Here is a 20521-nt window from a genome sequence, read left to right as displayed (position 1 = left end):
TCTGACTGTTGCTTCCTGACCTGCATACACGTTTCTCAAAAGGCAGGTCAGGTGGTCTGGTATTCCCATCTCTTTCAGAATTTTCCACAGTTTATTGTGATCCACACAGTCAAAGGCTTTGGCATAGTCAATGAAGCAGAAATAGATGTTTTTTCTGGAACTCTCTTGCTTTCTCCATGATCCAGCGGATGTTAGCAATCTGATCTCTGATGTCTCTGGCTTTTCTAAAACCTGCTTGAACACCTGTGAGTTCACGGTTCACATATTGCTGAAGCCTGGCTTGGAGAATTTTGAGCATGATTGTACTAGCTTGTGAGATGAGTGCAATTGTGCAGTCGTTTGAGCATTTTTTGACATTGCCTTTCTTTAGGATTGGAATGAAGAGTGACCTTTTCCAGTCCTGTGGCCACTGCTGAGTTTTCCAAATTTGTTGGCTTATTGAGTGCAGCCCTTTCACAGCATCATCTTTCAAGATTTGAAATAGCTCAACTGGAATTCCATCAACTCCACTAGCTTTGTTTGTAGTGATGCTCTCTAAGGCCCGCTTGACTTCACATTCTAAGATGTCTGGCTCCAGGTGAGTGATCACGCCATCATGTTTATCTTCATTGTGAAGATATTTTTTGTACAGTTCTTCTGTGTATTCTTGCCACCTCCTCTTAATATCTTCTGCTTCTGTTAGGTCCGTACCATTTCTGTCCTTTATCAAGCCAATTTTTGCATGAAACATTCCCTTGATACCTCTAATTTTGTTGAAAGATCTCTTGCTTTTCCTATTCTGTTGTTTTCCTCTTCCTCTCCTTTGCATTGATCACTGAGGAAGGCTTTCATATCTCTCCTTGCTATTCTTTGGAACTCTGCATTCAGATGCTTATATCTTTCCTTTGCTCCTTTGCTTTTCGCTTCTCTTCCTTTCACAGCTATTTGTGAGGCCTCCTCCGACAGGCATTTTGCTTTTTTTTACATTTCTTTTCCATGGGGATGGTCCCTGTCTCCTGTACAATGTCACGAACCTCCGTCCATAGTTCCTCAGGAACTCTATCTATGAGATCTAGTCCCTTAAATCTATTTCTCACTTCTACTGTATAATCATAAGGGATTTGATTTTGGTCATATCTGAATGGTCTAGAGCTTTTCCCTACTTTCTTCTATTTCTGTCTGAATTGGGCAAAAAGGAGTTCATGATGTGAGCCACAGTCAGCTCCTGGTCTTGTTTTTGCTAACTGTATAGAGTTAGCCATCTTTGGCTGCAAAGAATATAATCGATCTGATTTCGGTATTGACCATCTGGTGATGTCCATTTGTAGAGTGTTCTCTTGTTTTGTTGGAAGAGGGTTTTTGCTACGACCAGTGCGTTCTCTTGACAAAATCTATTGGCCTTTGCCCTGCTTCATTCTGTGCTCCAAGGCCAAATTTGCCTGTTACTCCAGGTGTTTCTTGACTTCCTACATTTGCATTCCAGTCCCCTATAATGAAAAGCACATCTTTTTTGGTTGTTAGTTCTAAAAGGTCTTGTAGGTCTTCATAGAACCATTCAACTTCGTCTTCTTCACCGTTACTGATTGGGGCATATGCCTGGATTACTGTAATATTGAATGGTTTGCCTTGGAAACGAACAGAAATCATTCTGTCGTTTTTAAGATTGTATCCAAGTACTGCATTTTGGACTCTTTTGTTGACCATGATGGCTACTCCATTTCTTCTAAGGGATTCCTGCCCACAGTAGTAGATTTAATGGTCATCTGAGTTAAATTCACCCATTCCAGTCCATTTTAATTCACTGATTCCTAGAATGTCTATGTTCCCTCTTTCCATCTCCTGTTTGACCACTTCCAATTTGCCTTGATTCATGGACCTAACATTCCAGGTTCCGATGCAATATTGCTCTTACAGCATCGGACCTTGCTTCTATCACCGGTCACATCCACAACTGGGTGCTGGTTTTGCTTTTCCTCCATCCTTTCATTCCTTCTAGAGTTACTTCCCCACTGATCTATAGTAGCATACTGGGCACCTACCGACCTGGGGATTTCCTCATTCAGTATATCATATTATTTTGCCCTTTGATACTGTTCTTGGGATTCTCAAGGCAAGTATACTGAAGTGGTTTGCCATTCCCTTCTCCAGTGGACCACATTCGGCTATGGTCCATGTGATCAGATTGACTAGTTTCTGTGATTATGATTTCAGTGTGTCTGCCCTCTGATGTCCCCTCGCAATACCTACCTGGTGGTGCAGACTCAAGACACGCCGGCCCTGGAGCAACCGACCACGCAAAGAGACACGGCCCTGAGGAGCTACCCCACGCCTGAGGCCAGGGCCGGTGGCTGAGAGGAGCTTACCCATGTCCAATAGGTGGTGGCTGGGCAGGCACAGGAGGGCCGAGAGGAGCTACTCCACGTTCAGGATCAGGAGGGGCGGCCTTGAGGGGATACCCCTTGTCCAAGGTAAGGTGAAGCGGCTGCACTTTCTTGGAGCAGCAGAATGTGGGGAAATTGGAACCAGCTCCCCCGACAGGTCTCTTACACTGAAAACTTCTGGGATGTGGCTTGCCGTTCAATTCCTGTCCCTACCGCCTCCTGCTTGGGCCTCCTCTTCTGGAGGGCGACCGTGTCCCTGGAAGGCAGAGCTGGGGGAAGAGACAGAAGCAGGAGCTAGAGGCCAGGTCTCCTCCTGGCTCCCTTCCTGCTGCATCATAAACGATGGCCACAAATACGAAGCGGGCTCACCAGGTGGAGAATCAAATGCGGCCAGGGACCAGTTTTGAAGGTGCAGCCGAAATAAGGTCACCAGCCTACTAGGGGCAGGCACCGTGCGGAGGCGGGTTTCGGGGAGCACTCTGTCTTCAGGTCCTGTGGTCGCCACTCCTCACCGGCCCTTAGACGTGGGGCCACTCCTTGAGCATGGCCTTCCCTGGGCCGGGCAGGCGAAGGCGACCGGGGTCCCCATGCTCTGGCCTCGGCCCGCCCTGGGCTTGGTGCAGGGGGCGCCTCGCCCCGGCCGAGACCCTAGCCTACCGGGCCTCGTGCTCACCAACCCCCCGCATGTCGGACAAAGCATGCCCCGACCCGCGCGCAGCCGGCAGCCGAAACCACCGCCCCCTCTGGGAGCAGGGCCGCGTGCTTACACCACAAATAAGATGCATTTTTATGTGTATAAAATATAATTTTTAGGTTCACTTAGAATATATTTTTTAATAAGTTAAAACTCTGTTGGAACACTGTTAAATGCAGAACCTCCTTTTTAAGAGAACTTCCATATTATATCGACGTTTCATATTCTTGATCTCAGCTTTCACGTCTCCACAATATACCAAGTAGTGGATGCTGTCCAAGAGCGCCCTGTGTACCTAGACATCTGCATTGCCACCAGGGGTGGGGACGATTCCAGGAGTCTGTCCCCTGGCAGGCTTCTGAGCTTGTAATCATATTGAATGTACAGAGTGAAATGAAATCAAAACCGTATTTTTGTACAGTTTTGAATTTTTGACTTCGAACCGACCACCTCCTGGCCTCACAGAGAGCTTACAGAGTGCAAATCTGTCTTTACTTGGCTTGGTCATTGCAGTACTTTTTCAGGTGTGGGGCCCACTATTTTTGGTCTGTAGTTTCAAATATATATGTAAACTGAACAATCTGTAACGGGCTGAATGAAACTAAGATTTTTTAACTCTTTCAAAAAAGAATAAGGGTGTGGCCCCATGGGGTGGGGAATCTATAGGGTTGCTCAGGGCCTCTTGAGCAGCACCTGGTATACTGCAAGTATCACATTCATGACCTCAAACGGTGCCACAGCAAGATGCAGAAGTAGGGCAATTTCAGCAGAAGTAACCAGACCTCCCCAAACCATGCCCATAAGCAGATCTCCTGATGCAGCAAGAGCAGCTTCTCAAGGCCGCCTCCAGAGCACTAGTTGTTGGCAAGGGGCATGAGGCCAAGAGTAGCCTGCTGTTTTCTGCCAGCCTGATGTTCCGAAGTTCCCCTCTCAGGGCATGGACCCCAAAACAACATGGACCCGGCCTGACAGGCATCAACATGGACCTGGCCAGGCAGTGCCCAAGTGCCCCATCAAAAGCAGGAGTGGGGTGGACGGCTTCCAGGATGAAAGCCCTGAGAAGTCAGACACTGTGGAGCAGGGACGGGAGAACTCCCCAGCCCTGGAGGCATAGTTCCAGAATCTAGTCGGGGCCCTCCTGGGTCCAGGGGCTGAGCAGGCGCAGATGGGGCATCAGCCCCTGATACACCGGCTTGTGCCACAGTTGTCCGGCCCTTGAATTCGGGCATGACTATGGGGCTGACGGTGAACAGGAAAGGCAACTCCCTGTTCATGGACACGTTGATGGCCATCGGGACCACCACCCTGCAGACGTTTGTCAGGGGAGTAACAGCCAGCAAAAGAAGTTCTTCAAGGATAGGGGAGACCAGCCCTTTGACAAGAGACTGTGCTTCAGCGTGAAGCAGACTGAGAGCCCCTACATGTACCAAGATATCATGGTCTGGAAGCAGGACAGCTTCACCCACATCATGCTGTCCATATTGTCACCGTGCTTATTTAAATTGTATGTAATAATCACTTCAGTCATTCAGTCGTGTCAGACTATTTGTGACCCCATGAACTGCAGAACGCCAGACCTGCTTGTCCGTTATCAACCCCTTGAGTATACCCAAACTCATGTCCATTGAATCGGTGATACTCTCCAACCACCTCATTCTCTGTCATCCCTTTCTCTTCCTACCCTCAATCTTTCACAGCGTGAGGATCTTTTCCATTGAGTCAGTTGTTTGCATTGGGTGGCCAAAGTATTGGAATTTCAACTTCAACATCAGTCATTCCAATGAACATCCAGGACTGATCTCCTTTAGGACTGGCTGGTTGGATATCCTATCAGTCCAATGGACACTCAAGAGTCTTCTCCAACACCACGGTTCAAAAGCATCAATTCTTGGCACTCAGTTTTCTTTATAGACCGAATAACACATCCATACGTGACTACTGGAAAAACAATAGCTTGACTAAACAGTTTATTAGTAAATCAGGTCTCTGCTTTTTATTTATGCTGTCTAGCTTGATCATACCTTTCCTTCCAAAGAGTAAGCATTTTTCATTGCTACAATCACCATCTGCAGTGATTTTGGAGCCTCCCCCTGGGGGAAAAAAATAAAATAATATATATATATATATATTCATATACATATATTGGCAGCCACTCTTTCCCCACCTATTTGCCAGAAGTGATGGGACTGGAGGCCATAATCTGAGTTGATAAAAGTTGAAATGTAAGCCAACGTTTTCATTCTCCTCATTATGTTAATCAAGAAACTCTTTAGTTGTTCTTCACTTTCTGTCATAATTGTAGTGTCACCTGCATATCTGGGTTGTTGATATTTCTCCCAGCAATCTTGATTCCAGTTTGTGCTTCCTTCAGCCCAGCATTTCTCATGATGTACTCTGCATAAAAGTTCAATAAGGAGGGTGAAAGTACAGCCTTGACATATTCATTTTCCTATTTGGAATCAAGATGTTGTTCCATGTCCAGTAATATCTATTGATTCCTGACCTGCAAACAAGTTTCTCAAGGGACAAGTTAGGTGGTCTGGTATTCTGATCTCTTTCAGAATTTTCCATAATTTATTGAGATCCACACAGGCAAAGGTTTTTGCATAGGAAATAAAGAAGAAAGAAATGTTTTTCTGGAACTCTCTTGCTTTTTCGATGATCCAGCAGATGTTAGCTGTTCGATCTCTGGTTCCTCTCCCTTTTCTAAAACCACCTTGAACTTCTGGAAGAACACGGTTCACCCATTTTTGAATCCTGGCTTGGAGAATATTGAACATTATTTTCTAGCGTGTGAGATGAGTGGAATTGTGCGGTAGTTTGGAGCATTCTTTGGCATTGTCTTTCTTTGGGATTGGAATGAAAGCTGATCATGTCCAATCTTGTGGTCACTGCTGAGTTTTCCCAGTTTGCTGACATGTGGAGTGCAACATTTTCACAGCATCATCTCTTAGGATTTTAAATACCTGAACTGAAATTCTATCACTTCCACTGGCTTTTTTCATAGTGATACTTCCTAAAGCCCACTTGAATTCCCATTCCAGGATGTCTGGCCATAGGTGAGCATAAGTGATCACGTCATTGTGAATTTTGAGTGAACTCTGGAAGTTTGTGATGGACAGGGAGGCCTGGGGTGCTGTGATTTATGCGGTCACGGAGAGTCGGACACGACTGAGCGACTGAACTGAACTGAACTGAAAGATCTTTTCTGAACAGTTCTAAGTATTTGTTGCAGCTCTTCTTAATAGTTTCTGCTTCATTAGGTCCATACCATTTTGGTTCTTTATTGAGCCCTTCTTTGCATGTAATAGTCCCTTGGTATCTCAAGTTTACTTAAAGGGGCTCTCGTCTTCCTCATTCTATTTTTCCTATCTATTTCTTTACATTGATCACTCAGGAAGGCTTTCTTAACTCTCCTTGCTATTCTTTGCACCTCAGCAATCAAATGGATAAATCTTTCCATTTCTCCTTTGCTTTTGGCTTCTCTTTTTTTTTCCACAGAACATTGTAAGGTTTTCTCAGACAGCTGTTTTGCTTTTTTGCTTTTCCTTTTCTTGGGGATGGTCTTGGTTCCTGTCTCCTGTAGAATATCACAAACCTCCATCCATAGTTCATATGTAGTGTACAACATGCTAAATGTCAGACTTTAAGAAGCACAGGCATGAATAAAGATTGCTGCAAGAAATATCAACAGCCTCAAATGAAATCACTCTTATGGCAAAAATTAAGTAGATATAAAGAACCTCTTGATGAAAATTAAAGAGGAGAGTGAAAATTTTGAATTAATATTCAACATTGAGAAAACTAAGATCATGACATATGGTCCCATCCCTGTTTAAAATATGGGTGGAGAAACAATGGAAATACTGATAGACTTTATTTTGGAGGGCTCCAAAATAATTGAAGATTGTGACTGCAGCTATAAAATTAAAAGCACTTGGTACTTGGATTAATAGCTATGAACTACCTAGACAGCCTATTGAAAAGCAGAGACATTGCTTTGCCAGCGAAGGTCCACCTGGTCAAAGTGATGGTTTCTCCTGCAGTAATGTACGGATGTGAAATTTAGACTGTAAAGACAGCTGAGCATGGAAGAATTGATGCCTTTAAAATGAGGCATTGGTGAAGACCCTTGAGAGTCTCTTGGACTGCAAGGAGGCCAAAGGAAATCAGTCCTGAATATACATTGGAAGCACCGATGCTGAAGCACAAACTCCAATAATCCGGACTCCTGATGCAAAGAACTGACTCTTTGGAAAAGACCCTGATGCTGGGAAACATTGAAGGCAATAAAGGAAGAGAATGACAGAAGATGAGGTGGTTAGATGGCGTCACCGACTCGATGGACATTAGTTTGAGTAATCTCTGGGAGTTGGTGATTGACAGGGAAACAAGACAAGCTACAGTTCATGGGGTCGCAAAAGTTGAACACGACTAAGAGACTTGACTGAATTGAACTTAAATGGAGAATTACCTACATTTTTTACGTGCAAATATGGTGATGCTTGTTTTACTCCATGATATACTGCATTTTTTTTCTTCATTTTAAGAAAATCTGGAAGCTGTTTTTTTTTTTTTTGCTTTTTGTTTGTTTTGTTTTTAATGTGAAATGTAGACTAGTCTACACCTCATACATGAATCTGTGTGGTGGTTCTCTACTGTTAAGTGTGAAGTTCTAGAAATTTCACACATGAAAATCTTAGCACTGCTTTTTGAAGACATGGAAAACCAGTATGAAATTGGAACTATTTCTACTGCACAAGTGAAAATATGGGCACCACTGTTTCTTCATGAAGTAGAGAGTTAGTTGTATTTCTGAAAACATATGCCAAAAGAAAGAATGGATTCCATGAAGTGGGAAATGGCTTGTATTTACTGTATCAAAATATGGGGGGGAAGACTCCGTCATGGAATTTGGACTTCTGTACACTTCATATTTGAGTTCAGAATGGATATTTTCCTATAAAAAATAAGGAAATCTCTATATTTCATATGAAGCACTGGTTCTTCAGTTGCAGAAACTCCTATGTGCCCTGTTTGCCTATGTTTCAATGTACCTTGAACATTTGTGTGTGTCTAGCCACGTAGGCTTGTTTCCTGTGTTTGTGTGTTTTCCTGTGTGGATGAGCATCCAATCACAGCTGACACAGAGATGAAAATCACAGACCACGCGATATGGAGCAAGCGGAAAGAGGCACCAGACATCCACAGACTGGGAGAGACTGGTCCATGCATCTCTGAGGTGGTCCTTTCTGCTTAAGACAGGACTGAGGAAAAGATGACCAGTTACAACTCAGTACTGTGCGTTCACAAATCTGGGTTTACATCAAGAGACATAAAGAATCTCATAGTTTCTGCTGTGGTCATGTGTGTTTGTAGCAGGAAGAGGATGTGGAACACTTGAAGAGTCATCCAGTATAACTCCAGTGGTGTGGGGCTTTGAAATTATAGCCTGTGGACCCTTCAGTCTGGGGAAAGTGGGCTGGCCTGTGGAAATGGTGAACACGGCTATAACTGGAAATAAGAGTATAAAGAGGTGAAGGTCCTTCAGAAAAGAGCAGAAACTGAAAGAAGGAGAAACAGAAAGAAAACCTACTGAACTGTAAAAAATTTCCAAATTAGAGGAAGGCCCTGGGAGAGTGCTGCCTCGGATCAGCCAATCACGTAGCACACTCTCTGTTTATGAGTGATCAACAATAGCATCATGTGAGACGAATGAGATGAAAAGGTAAAATCCTTAATTGTGAAACCACACACATCCAAGAAAACACAGGGTGACCTTGGCCATGTCCAGGTACTTCCTGCCTATCTGAAAGCTCAGAAAGGTGAAGAAAGTGCAGATGTGGGATGGAGGCATTTCCCCCTTTGGTACTGTGTGCCCGTGAGGGACCGAAGATGGGAAAGTAGAACAGTGTGAAACCAATTTTCCCTGTGAGAAGTCCAAAATTACAGTTTGTTTCTGAAGGACCTTTGAAGGAGAATGTTCGGTCCCACAAACAACAACAACAACAACAGATGTCCAAGGGCAAAGGAAAACTAACAAGAATGTAGGAGCAGTGAATTTGCATTTAGAATCAATAAATAAAAGCGATGCCTCAAGTGCTCAATAAAACATTTTGTGCACCTATACCCAGAGACCACACAGAGACAGAGTCAGAACTGCATTTGAGTGATTGAGTGTCTCCTGAAGAGGCATGGGTCAGCAATGCCCTCACAGGGAAGAGAGGCTCTGGCTGCTACAGACATGGTCATGCAGTTTGTGACATAAACTCTCTCAGAGGAGGTCACCTTACAAGCTAACATAAAGTTTCTAACACACAATGCACAAGTTGAAGGATGATTATTCCAAAGAAAGTTTTGTACATTTAAGGAAGTTGTAGGACTCCTACAGTTTTCTCAACCTGGGTATCTGTCAAAGGGACTGAGAACCCCAGGGAATTTGACTTTGGAGGCCAGTGGGATTTGAATGTACAACTTCCACAGGAGTGAAACAGACTGTTAGAGGGCACACACAAAACCTTGCGTGCACGAGGAGTCAAGAATAAGGAGCAGTGTCCCCAAAAGAGACTGAGCCAGACTTGCTTGTGAGTGTCCAGGAGTCTCCAGCAGAGTGTGGGATGCAGAGTAGTCATGGGAACTCAATACAAGAGTGCTTGCTCAAATCCTTTTGAAGGAGGTCCCAAGTACTTTCGTTTCCCATATGGTAGTTTGGGCTCAGTTCAAACAACGAGACCTGAACACAGCCACACCCATCAAGAGAAAATTGGATTGAAGATTCACTGAATATGGCCCCACATATCAGAGCAGGACCGAGGCTCACTCAGTCTGTTTCTCCCATCAGGATGTTTTCATAAGCCTCTTATCTTTATCCATCAGAGGGCAGAGAATGAAAAGCACAATCACAGAAAGCTAACCAAACTGTTCAAATGGATCACAGCCTTGTCTACCTCAATGAAACTATGAAATATGCAGGGTAGAGCCACCCAAGATGGATTGGACCTGGTGGAGAATTCTGGCATAATGTGGTCAAATGGAGAAGGGAATGGAAAACCAATTAAGTATCCTTGCTTAGAAAACCCAATGAACAATATGAAAAGCCAAAAAGATAGGACACTGAAAGATGAACACGCCAGGTTGGTAGGTGTCCTATCTACTTCTAGAACTCAGTGAGGAAGTAACTCCAGTGAAAATAAAGAGATGGAGCCATAGGAGAAACAACACCGAGTTGTGGATGTGAGTGGTGATAAAGGTAAAGTTTGATGCTCTAAAGAATGATATTTCATAGGAAGCTACAAAGTTAGGTCCATGATAAAGGTAAAATTTAAGTGGTCAAACAAGAGATGACAAGTTTGAAGATCAAAGTTTCAGCAATCCATTTGTTCATGAATGGAATGGACAAATTTAATTCAAATGACCATTTTATCTTCTAAAGTGGGCAAGAATCCCTAGAGAAGAAATGGGAGAAGCTACCCTCATCAATAAAAAGAGTGTAAATTGTAGTATTTGATTGCAATATAAAAATGAAATATCTCTGCTTATTTTCAAGGCTAACCATTCAGCAGTACTGTAATCCAAGTCTATGTCATGACCAGGAATGCTAAAGTGGAAGTTGAGCTGAAGGTCAGGGTGAAGCTGAGGTTGAGTAGATCTGTGATTACCAGTAGGATATTCTAGGACTTATATCCACAAAATAAGATGCTATTTTCAACATACAGGACTGGAATGGAAAAGTAGGAAATTAAGAACTACCTAAAGTAACAGACATGTTTGGCCTTCGGGTACAAAATAAACCAGGGCAAAACCTAACAGTTTTGCCAAGACAAGTTACTGTCATTGGATACACCCTCTTCCAACAACACGAGACATAATTCCACATATTTACATCATCAGATGAACAATACCGAAATCAAACTGATAATATACTATGAAGTTGAGGATAGTGAATCTCTTTCAGTTCAGTTCAGTTCAGTTCAGTCGCTGAGTCTTTCCCAGCTCTTTTCCACCCCATGAACCGAAGCACAAGAGGCCTCCCTGTCAATCACCAACTCCTAGAGTTACTCAAACTCATATCCATTTCGTGGGTGATGCCATCCAACCATCTCATCCTCTATCATCCCCTTCTCCTCCTACCCCCAATCCCTCCCAGCATCAGGGTATTGTCTATCGAGTCAACTCTTCGCATGAGATGGCCAAAGTATTAGAGTTTCAGCTTTAGCATCAATCCTTTCAAAGATCACAAAACAGTGATCTCCTTTAGAATCATTCCTTTAGGATTGGTTGGATTTCCTCCCAGTCCAAGGGACTCTCCAGAGTCTTCTCCAAAACCACAGTTCAAAAGCATCAATTTTTTGGCACTCAACATTCTTCACCATCTAACTCTCACATCCATACATGACCACTGGAAAAACAATAGCCTTGACTAGATGGACCTTTGTTGGCAAAGTGATGTCTTTGCTTTTTAATATAATATCTAGGTTAGTCATCACTTTCCTTCTTAGGAGTAAATGTCTTTTACTTTTATGCCCATAATCACCATATTCAGTGATTTTGGAGCCCGCCAAAGTAAATCCTGACACTGCTTCCACTGTTTCGCCATCCAGATCCATGAAGTGATGGGTCCAGATGCCATGATCTTAGTTCTCTGAAAGTTGAACTTTAAGCCAACTTTTTCACTCTCCTCTTTCACTTTCATCTAGAGGCTTTTCAGTTCCTCTTCACCCTCTGCCATTTGGGTGGTTTCATCTTTATACCTCTGGTTATTGATATTTCTTCCAGCAATTTTGATTTCAGCTTCTTCCAGCCCAGCGTTTCTCATTATGTACTCTGAATATGTTAAATAAGCAGGGTGAAAATATACAGCTCTGACACACTCCTTTCCTTATTTGGAAACAGTCTGTTTTTCCATGTCCAGTTCTAACTGTTGATTCCTGACCTCTATATAGGTTTCTCAAGAGTTAGGTCAGGTGGTCTGCAATTCCCATCTCTTTCAGAATTTTCCACAATTTATTGTGATCCACACAGTCAAAGGCTTTGGCATAGTCAATAATACAGAAATAGATTTGTTTTCTGGAATGCTCTTGCTTTTTTGATGATTGAGCAGATGTTGGCAATGTGATCTCTCGTTCCTCTGTCTTTTCTAAAAGAAGCTTGAACATATGGAAGTTCACAATTCACGTATTGCTGAATTCTATACAGTCAGTCAACACAATACTGGAAGTTGACTGTGGCTCATATCAGCAACACACGTTGAAAAAAAATATTCTTATATTGAAGAAAGTAGGGAAAACCCCTTGATCATTCAAGTATAATCTAAATAAAATATTTTTGATTGTAATTGCAAATGCAAATTGATTCAAGGAATTAGATCTGAGAGAGAAGTTTGTGCAGAAGTTTGTGACATTGTACAAAATGAAGCAATGAAGAATATCCCCAGAAGAAAGAAATGCAAAAGGAAAAATGGTTACCTGAAGAAGCCTTAAAAGCAGCTTAAGAAAAGGAAACTAAAAGAGAGAGAAAGAGAGAGAGAGAGAAGTGGAAGGAAAACAAGCACAGGAAAGTTACACCCACCTAAATGTAGAGTTTTGAAGAATAGTTATGGTTTATAAGAAAATCTTTCTCACTGATCTATGCCAAGAAATAAAGGAAAACAATAGAATAAGAAAGGCTAGAGATCTCCTCAAGAAAATTAAATATAGTAGGGGAACATTTTATGCAATAAAGGGCACAATAAAGGACACACATATTAGGGAAGAAAGACAAGCAGAAATATAAGAAAAGGTGGCAAAAATACACAGAAAAACTACACAAAGAAAATGTTCAATGCTGAAAAGCACGATGGTATCATCACTCACCTAGACCCAGGTATCCTAGAATGCATAGTCAAGAAGGCTTTAGGAAACATTAGTGAGAACAAATCTGGTGGAGGTGATGGTTATCCAGTTGAGATATTTCAAATCCTAAAATATGATGCTGTGAAAGTACTGCACTCAATATGAAGGCAAATTTGGAGAACTCAGCAGTGGCCACAGGACTGAAAATGATAACTTTTCATCGCATTCCTTTGAACTAACACATAATTGCACTCGTTTCACATAAAGCAAAAAGAAATGCACGGAATTCTCCAAGGAAGTTTTCAACAGTATGTAAAAGAATTTCTAGAGATTCAATCTGCATTTACAAAAGGCAGAAGAACCAGAGATCAAATTTTCCATACCCACTGTATGCTCAAAAAGGCAAGCAATTTCCAGAAAAACATCCCCTGTTTTATTGACTATGTCAAAACATGGCTTGTTGAACGCAAAAAGTGTGGAAAATTCTTCAAGAGATGGGAATATCATACCACCTGACCTGCCTCCTGAGAAACTTCTATGAAGATAATGAAACAACAGTTATCATGGACGGGGAACAATGGACTGGTTCCAAAGTTGGGGAAAGTAGCCACTCAAGGCTGTATATTGTCACCCTGTTTAGTTTTGTAGACTGCGTCGTGTGAAATGCCAAGCTGCATGAAGAACAAGTTAGGATCCAGTTTGCCAGGGGAAATAGCAACAAACACAGATATATGACGACACCACCATTACGACACAAAGTGAAGAGAAACTAAGAAATCTCTTAATGAAAGTGAAATTGGAGAGTGAAAATTTTGGTTTCACCCTGCACATTCAATGACTGAAGTTCATGGTATCTGGTTCCAATTCTTCATGGCAAAGAGATGGGGAAACAGTGGAAACCATGACAGGCTTTCCTATCTTGGACTTCAAAATCACTGTAGATGGTGACTGCGGCCATAAAAGCTATGACATAAATAGACAGCATATTAAAAAGCAGACATATTACTTTGCTGAAAAAGGTCCATCTAGTCAAAGCTATGGGTTTCCCAGCAGTCAGGTATGGACGTGAGATTTGTACCTTAAAGCTGACTACCAAAGAACTGATATTTTGATCGATCCTATTGGAAAAGACAATTGAGATTTGCACTGCATGTAGAAGAAACAAGTGAATCCTAAGAGAAATTGGTAATGAGTATTCGGACAGATGCTGAAGCTGAAACTTCAGTATTTTGGCCACTTAATGTGAAGAACAGACACTGTAAAACACTCTGATACTTGGAAAGACTGATGACAGAATGAGAATTGGACGACAAAAAATGAGAAGGTTGGATGGCGTCACCATTTTTCAAAGACTAGCAAGAGAGATATTGCATCACCACTTGATGGAGATGTATTTGAGCAAGCTCTGAGAGCTATAGATGAACAGGTAAGCCTGGCATGCTTCAGTTGATGGGGTCACAAAGTGTAGGATGAATGAGGGACAGAAATAAGTTGAACTGAATGGTGGTGGGCTGTTTGCATCAAGGGATCCTAGGAAAGTGGAAGACTTTGATGCCCATGAAAGCAGTTCAGAGCCTTCAGGTTTTCAGGCTTAGGGAGAAGGGAATAGCAGTCGTCACAAAGATATTACACTTCTTGGCCAAAAATCCTGACATAAATTCCTTTCTTTCTCTGGGATCTCATCCTTGGCTGTGGATGGCAGAGAGGCAAAATGTCTCTCTGCACTTGAGAGATGGTTCTGAAAGTCTCACTGGAGGACAATCTCTGATTTTGTTACGGTAATCCTGAGTGAAATGTGCACCATTAGACACACAAGGAGACTGGAATTTAAGCGGGCATCTGGTTGTCCCCCAGCCAAAACTTTAGCTGAATTCATGGTTCATAAACTCCATAAGCTAAAAGCCTGGCAGGGATCCTGAGCTATAGGAAGATCTACCACAGCCTCATGAGGGCAACAGAAAGAGAGCCTTGGCATTTAGAAAGTTAGGGAGGCCTGGCCTGGAATCATGCCGTCTTGGGAGAGGAATGCCACTTTCTGCACAATGAAGCCATGAGTTGTGGGCCCAGGGCAGGCAGGCTCCCCAGGGTGTGATCTGGGTGGGGATTCTCTGTATGTGTGAGTAGAAGTAAACTATGGTGTTGCCAAAAATGGAAGCCACCTGACCTTTTGGGCTTCACGTTCAGTGACTTGTTTCAGCAGAGGTCCTTTGGATCCATATGTACCTTCTTCATGATATTGCTTCAGACACAGTCCTGTCACATTCTCTTTGGCCTTTTGAAAGCCCCGACTTGGCCTTTCCCTGCTACCGGGAGATAACCATGGGGGAGGGGGAGTGAAAATATCTCCAAACAGGCTCTTACACAATTAGCAGGCACAGGGACAACTCTTTCAGAAGTCTTGGGCCTGAGTGGGTACTGGGCCTGCCATAATTGCATGACATTGACAAACAATGATTTTGAGAGACATGGCTGAGATGGGGTGCTTCAAGTCAGTGCAGTCCGAAGCCCCATGTTATTCTGGTGTGGTTGCTGGAAGGAAAGTGCATGGAATGGAATCATATCAGTGTGACTGGCACTGTGAACCAGTCAATACGATGGAGGAATACAGAATAGCACCACTCATTCAGCTGTTCACCACAAGCACTTTCAGCCCACCCAACTCTGAGTAGGTCAGTCCTCCTCATGACATGTCCCAAAATTTTGAAACCTTCCAGAGTAAACAGTATAGGTAGAAGAGGACACTAACTTGATTCACAAGTAAATGGAAGAAAACCACCAGAGAAAATGAGAGGTCCTTACCCAAGTCCATTATCCTGGACAAGTAAAGGTGTAGTTCTGCATCTGTGAAAATTTTCTTTTAGTGTTGGGTGTATCTGTGTCTGTATCTGCACTCACTGGCCCAAAACTGCATGCGAACTGCCAGAACTGGCCTGGCTGGCAGTTTGAAGCCAGGGAATCAAGCCCAAGGATGTCAGAGTGGAGGCAAGAGAGCACTCAGGGCCATTGAGGGAGATGCAAAGCAGCCAAGAAAAAGAATGGCCCAGATTACAAAGCAAAGAGATGGGGTATGCAGAGCCCCTACAAAGAGCTTTCTGTCTTTCTCAAATGCAGCAGTACTCTTTCAGCCACAGGACCAGGCACATCTTTCTTTTATGTAAGGTTTGGGACCCTGATGGCTCTGTAGCATAAGCTGATGCTGCCTGTTGAGTAGAATTGCCCAAGAAAGGCAATGCCAAAGAAGCTCAGTCTACCACTCGGTTACACTCAACTGACACATGAGTAAAGTAATGTTGAAAATTCTCCAACCAGACTTCAGCAATACATGAATCATGGACTTCCAGATGTTCAAGCTGGCTTTAGAAAAGGCAGAGGGACTAGAGATCAGATTACCAACATCCTCTGGCTCATCAAAAAAGCAAGAAAGTTCCAGAAAAACATCTATTTCTGCTTTATTGACTATGCCACAGCCTTTGAGTGTGTGGATCACAATAAATTGTGGAAAATTCTGAACGAGGTGGGAATACCAGACCACCTGACCTACCTCCTGAATATCTGCTGGCAGATCAGGAAGCATCAGTGAAAACTGGACATGGAACAACAGACTGGTTCCAAATAGGAAAAGGCTGTATATTGTCACCCTGTTCATTTAACTTATATGCGGAATACATCATGAGAAACACTGGGCTGGATGAAGCACAAGCTGGAGACAAGATTGCCGAGAGAAATATCAATAATCTCAGGTGTGAATATCATACCGCCCTTATCGCTGAAAGTGAAAAAGAACTAAAGAGCCTCTTGATGAAAGTGAAAGAGAAGAGTGAAAATTCTGGCTTAGAGTTCATCATTCAGAAAATGAAGATCATGGCCTCTTGTCCCATCACTTCATGACAAATAAATGGGGAACGAAGCGAAAAAACAGCTTTGGGTTCCAAATTGTTTGGGCTCCAAAATCACTGCAGATGGTGACTGCAGCCATGAAATTAAAGACATTTCTTCCTTTGAAGGAAACATGACCAATGTAGACAGCATAGTAAAAAGCAGAGACATTACTTTGTCAACAAACGTCCATCTAATGAAGGCTATGGTTTCTCCACTAGTCAGGTATGATTGTGAGATTTGTAATATAAAGAAAGCTGAGCACTGAAACATTGATGGTTTCCAACTGTGGTGTTGAAGAAAACCCTTGAGAATCTATTGGACTTCAAGGAGATCCAACCAGTCCATCCTAAAAGAGAGCAGTCCTAAGTATTCTTTGTAAAGACTGATGTTGAAACTCCAGTAATTTGGCCACCTTATGCAAAGAACTGACTCAGTGGAGAAGACACTGATGCTGGGAAAGATTGAAGGCAGGAGGAGAATGGGATGACAGAGGATGAGATGATTTGATGGCATCACAGATTCAATGGAGATCAGTTTGAGCCCACTCCTGTAGTTGATGCTATACAGGGAGGTATGGCACACTGAAGGCCATGGGCTCATGAATAGTAGGACACGACTGAGGGCCTGAACTGAACTGAACCTGCAGAATTTGCCAGTTTCCAACATCACTCAAATCTTCACAAAATTTTTAAACATCAGTGCTTTGTAGTGAATGGCTTAGGATGATCCTTCTGCTGCTCCCATCCCCACAGGGCTGAGGTGATAGGGTTAGCTGGCACGAGTTCTCATGTGGAAGCAGGAAGAAAACAGAACCACTTTGAAAGGGCCTCTGTACAGTAAATGAGCTGACTTCAATGCCCCTGCACTGATGAGTCATGTCCCATAGTGGGATGCTGACCTTGATATCCCATAATTAGAGATTCTTCATCTGTAATTCTCTTTAGAGAGAATTCCATCTCTAAATATGGAATTCTCTGTAGGTCGCATATTGGCGTAGGGCAAAATGTTTCTACGAGAAGCACAGAACTCAGTGTTTCAAATACAAATGTATGCATGTAAATTCCCTGTATGAAATATGGAATTCACTATATTGCATACGTGAATTTCTCAACACTCAACCCTCAATTTCCAGAATGAAAATGGAAATCTCAGTTGGTCTTAGCCAAAAAGGTGCACAGTTTCGTTTTCAATTGTTTGTGAATCCATTCGGTGAGGGATAACACATTTGTTTACCAAACCTTGGAAGGAATGGCTGATGCAATATGCAGTGGGAGAGTGCATTTCCATCTCCTTTTAGAAGCTGCATATTACAGCTGTGAATCTTCTCCTCTCTACATTGCCTACAGCTGTCCACTAATTAAGGCATCCCACAGAAAGGTAGATTTCATCCTGTCTCCCGTATAGTGCCTAAAGTCATAGGAATGACGTTACCAAGAGTGTTCCCAAAGTTTAGAGCACATTAAACAAGACTAATGGTCCTAATGGTGGGAATCACAAACACACACACACACACACACACACACACACAATGATTTCCTAATTAAGTAACAAATCTTACTGGTTGTAGTTCAGACAAAACCCTCCCAAATCAGGCAGCATATGTTACTGCAAATTAACGTCTGGATAACTAATATACTTTTACACCTGTTCATTAAGCTAATTACTGAATACTGTGAATGTGACCAGAACATTATGCTTAACAACGTGTGTAGCTAACATTGTATATCTTCAATTGGATCTCAATACCTAGTCATTTAATAGATACTTTAGGAAGAACAAATAAAGTTGGCTTGGAAGATTTAGGGAGGGTTTCCATCATTTGAAATAATCATTTAAATGTCAGAATTGAAGTATAGTTCTTACTTCATCCCTGTACTTGACAAACGTTTTGCTGGGAGCCCTTCTGGCTAAACTTTAACCTCTGTGGATACCTTACTCAATTACTAGTTAATCCCTTTACCCGCAAATCAGCTCAGACTTTGTAAGTAGAGACTGATCAAGTACCTACAGGCCATTGCATACACCCAGAGGATATCCTGTTCTATCAAATTTTCTAATTCATGTCACAAATCAGTAAGTCCAGCAAGAAACCCCAAGAGCTAAGTGTGTCAAACAGGACCACTGGGAAAACATCACTGTAGGAATTACAAGGCTAAAACCCAGTGCTGCTAGGCGAATAGGGCATTTTTTATTGAGAATAGAGTTTGAACATTCATCATATCCAGTCTTTTCTTTCTTAATGTGGTCCATTTCAGACTGGCACAAATACTGCATACAATTCAGTTTAATGCAGAAGGCAATTTGTTATTTTGAACAAGAGGGAACAAAATAACACCCCATGAGATGTGGAAACAGGTCCTCAACTTGACAATGTAGGCTTTTTCAGTCTGGGTTTTAAGTATACTGAGCATATCTAGAAGAAGGTCAGCATTCTAGATCCCACCAAGTACTTATTCAAATAACAGAAACTGGGAAACTCTCTTACAATAATTTAAAAGAAACATTCAAAAGATAGTTCTCTCTTTTCAAAAAGAAACTTCTAATCCCCTAGATATTTCTAGATAATTGACCAATAATTGTCTCCAATTTAGCACATCTCTTGCCTGACTCCAAAACCTGCTTTAGTCTTTTAGTCAAAAAATGGCAACTCAGTTCCAATTGTTAAAAAAAAAGGCACAGTCATCATTGACTTTCTTCTTTCACAGGCCACATTTCAGTCTTTGGCAAATCTAGCATTTGAACACTTCTCATCTTCTTCTCTTATACTGGAGGGTTTCAAGCCTTCATTACTGCTAACCTTCTTTATTTATTGTTTTTCCGTCATTAAGCCATGTCTGACTCTTTGTGACCCCATGGACTGCAGTACACCAGGCTTCCCTGTCCATCACCAACTCCCAGAGCTTACTCAAAATCATGTCCATCCAATCGGTGATACCATCCCACCTTCTCACCCTCTGTCATCCCCTTCTTCTCCTGCCTTCCATCTTTTCCAGCATCGGGTCCTTTTCCAATGAGTTGGCTCTTTGCTTCAGGTGGTCAAAGTATTGGAGCTTCAGATTCAGCATCAGTCTTTCCAGTGAAATTTCTGGACTGATTTCCTTTAGGATTGGCTGGTTTGATCTCCTTGCAGTCCAAGGAACTCTCAAGCGTCTACTTTACCAGCAGAATTGGAAAGCATCAGTTCTGTCACTGTATCCTGTCAATTCATTTTCTTCCACCATTCATTACCCCTCAATGATTCTCTGTATCATTTTGAGTAAAAATAAAAGTCTTTGCAGTAAAAAAAAAAAAAAAAAAAAAGAAGAAGAAGAAAAGAAAAAAAAAATAATGAAAATCTCTTTACTTCATGTGAAAATCTGTACGCATATTTCTTACATGAAAATGGGAAATTAATGTATTTCACCTATACATAACTGGATGTTAAATTTCCTACATGACATCTGGAATTTTGTGTATTTCACTTATTAAATGCTAGCCATCGATTTTAGTACACAAAATAAGGATTTTGATTGTTTCACATATGTAAATCTGGGCACTGATTTTCTTCCTTTAAGTATGGAATTCTCTGTGTTTCACACATTAAAACTCTATCGCAGATGGAATCCATGAAAAAATGAATTTCCTATATTTTATTTAGCAAAATAAGGGCCAAAATTTTCAATTGTCTGTATTTCACAAATGAAAATCTCGCTCTGATTTTCCTACATGAAATATGGATTTATGTATTTTCTGTGTTTGAAACTCTAGGCATGGTGCTT

The sequence above is a fragment of the Moschus berezovskii genome, chromosome Y, assembly GCF_049115385.1.
Source record: "Moschus berezovskii isolate FMDL1 chromosome Y, NW_MosBer_1.0, whole genome shotgun sequence".
In the NCBI taxonomy this organism is placed as follows: domain Eukaryota; kingdom Metazoa; phylum Chordata; class Mammalia; order Artiodactyla; family Moschidae; genus Moschus; species Moschus berezovskii.
Note: the sequence above shows the minus strand (reverse complement) of the source record.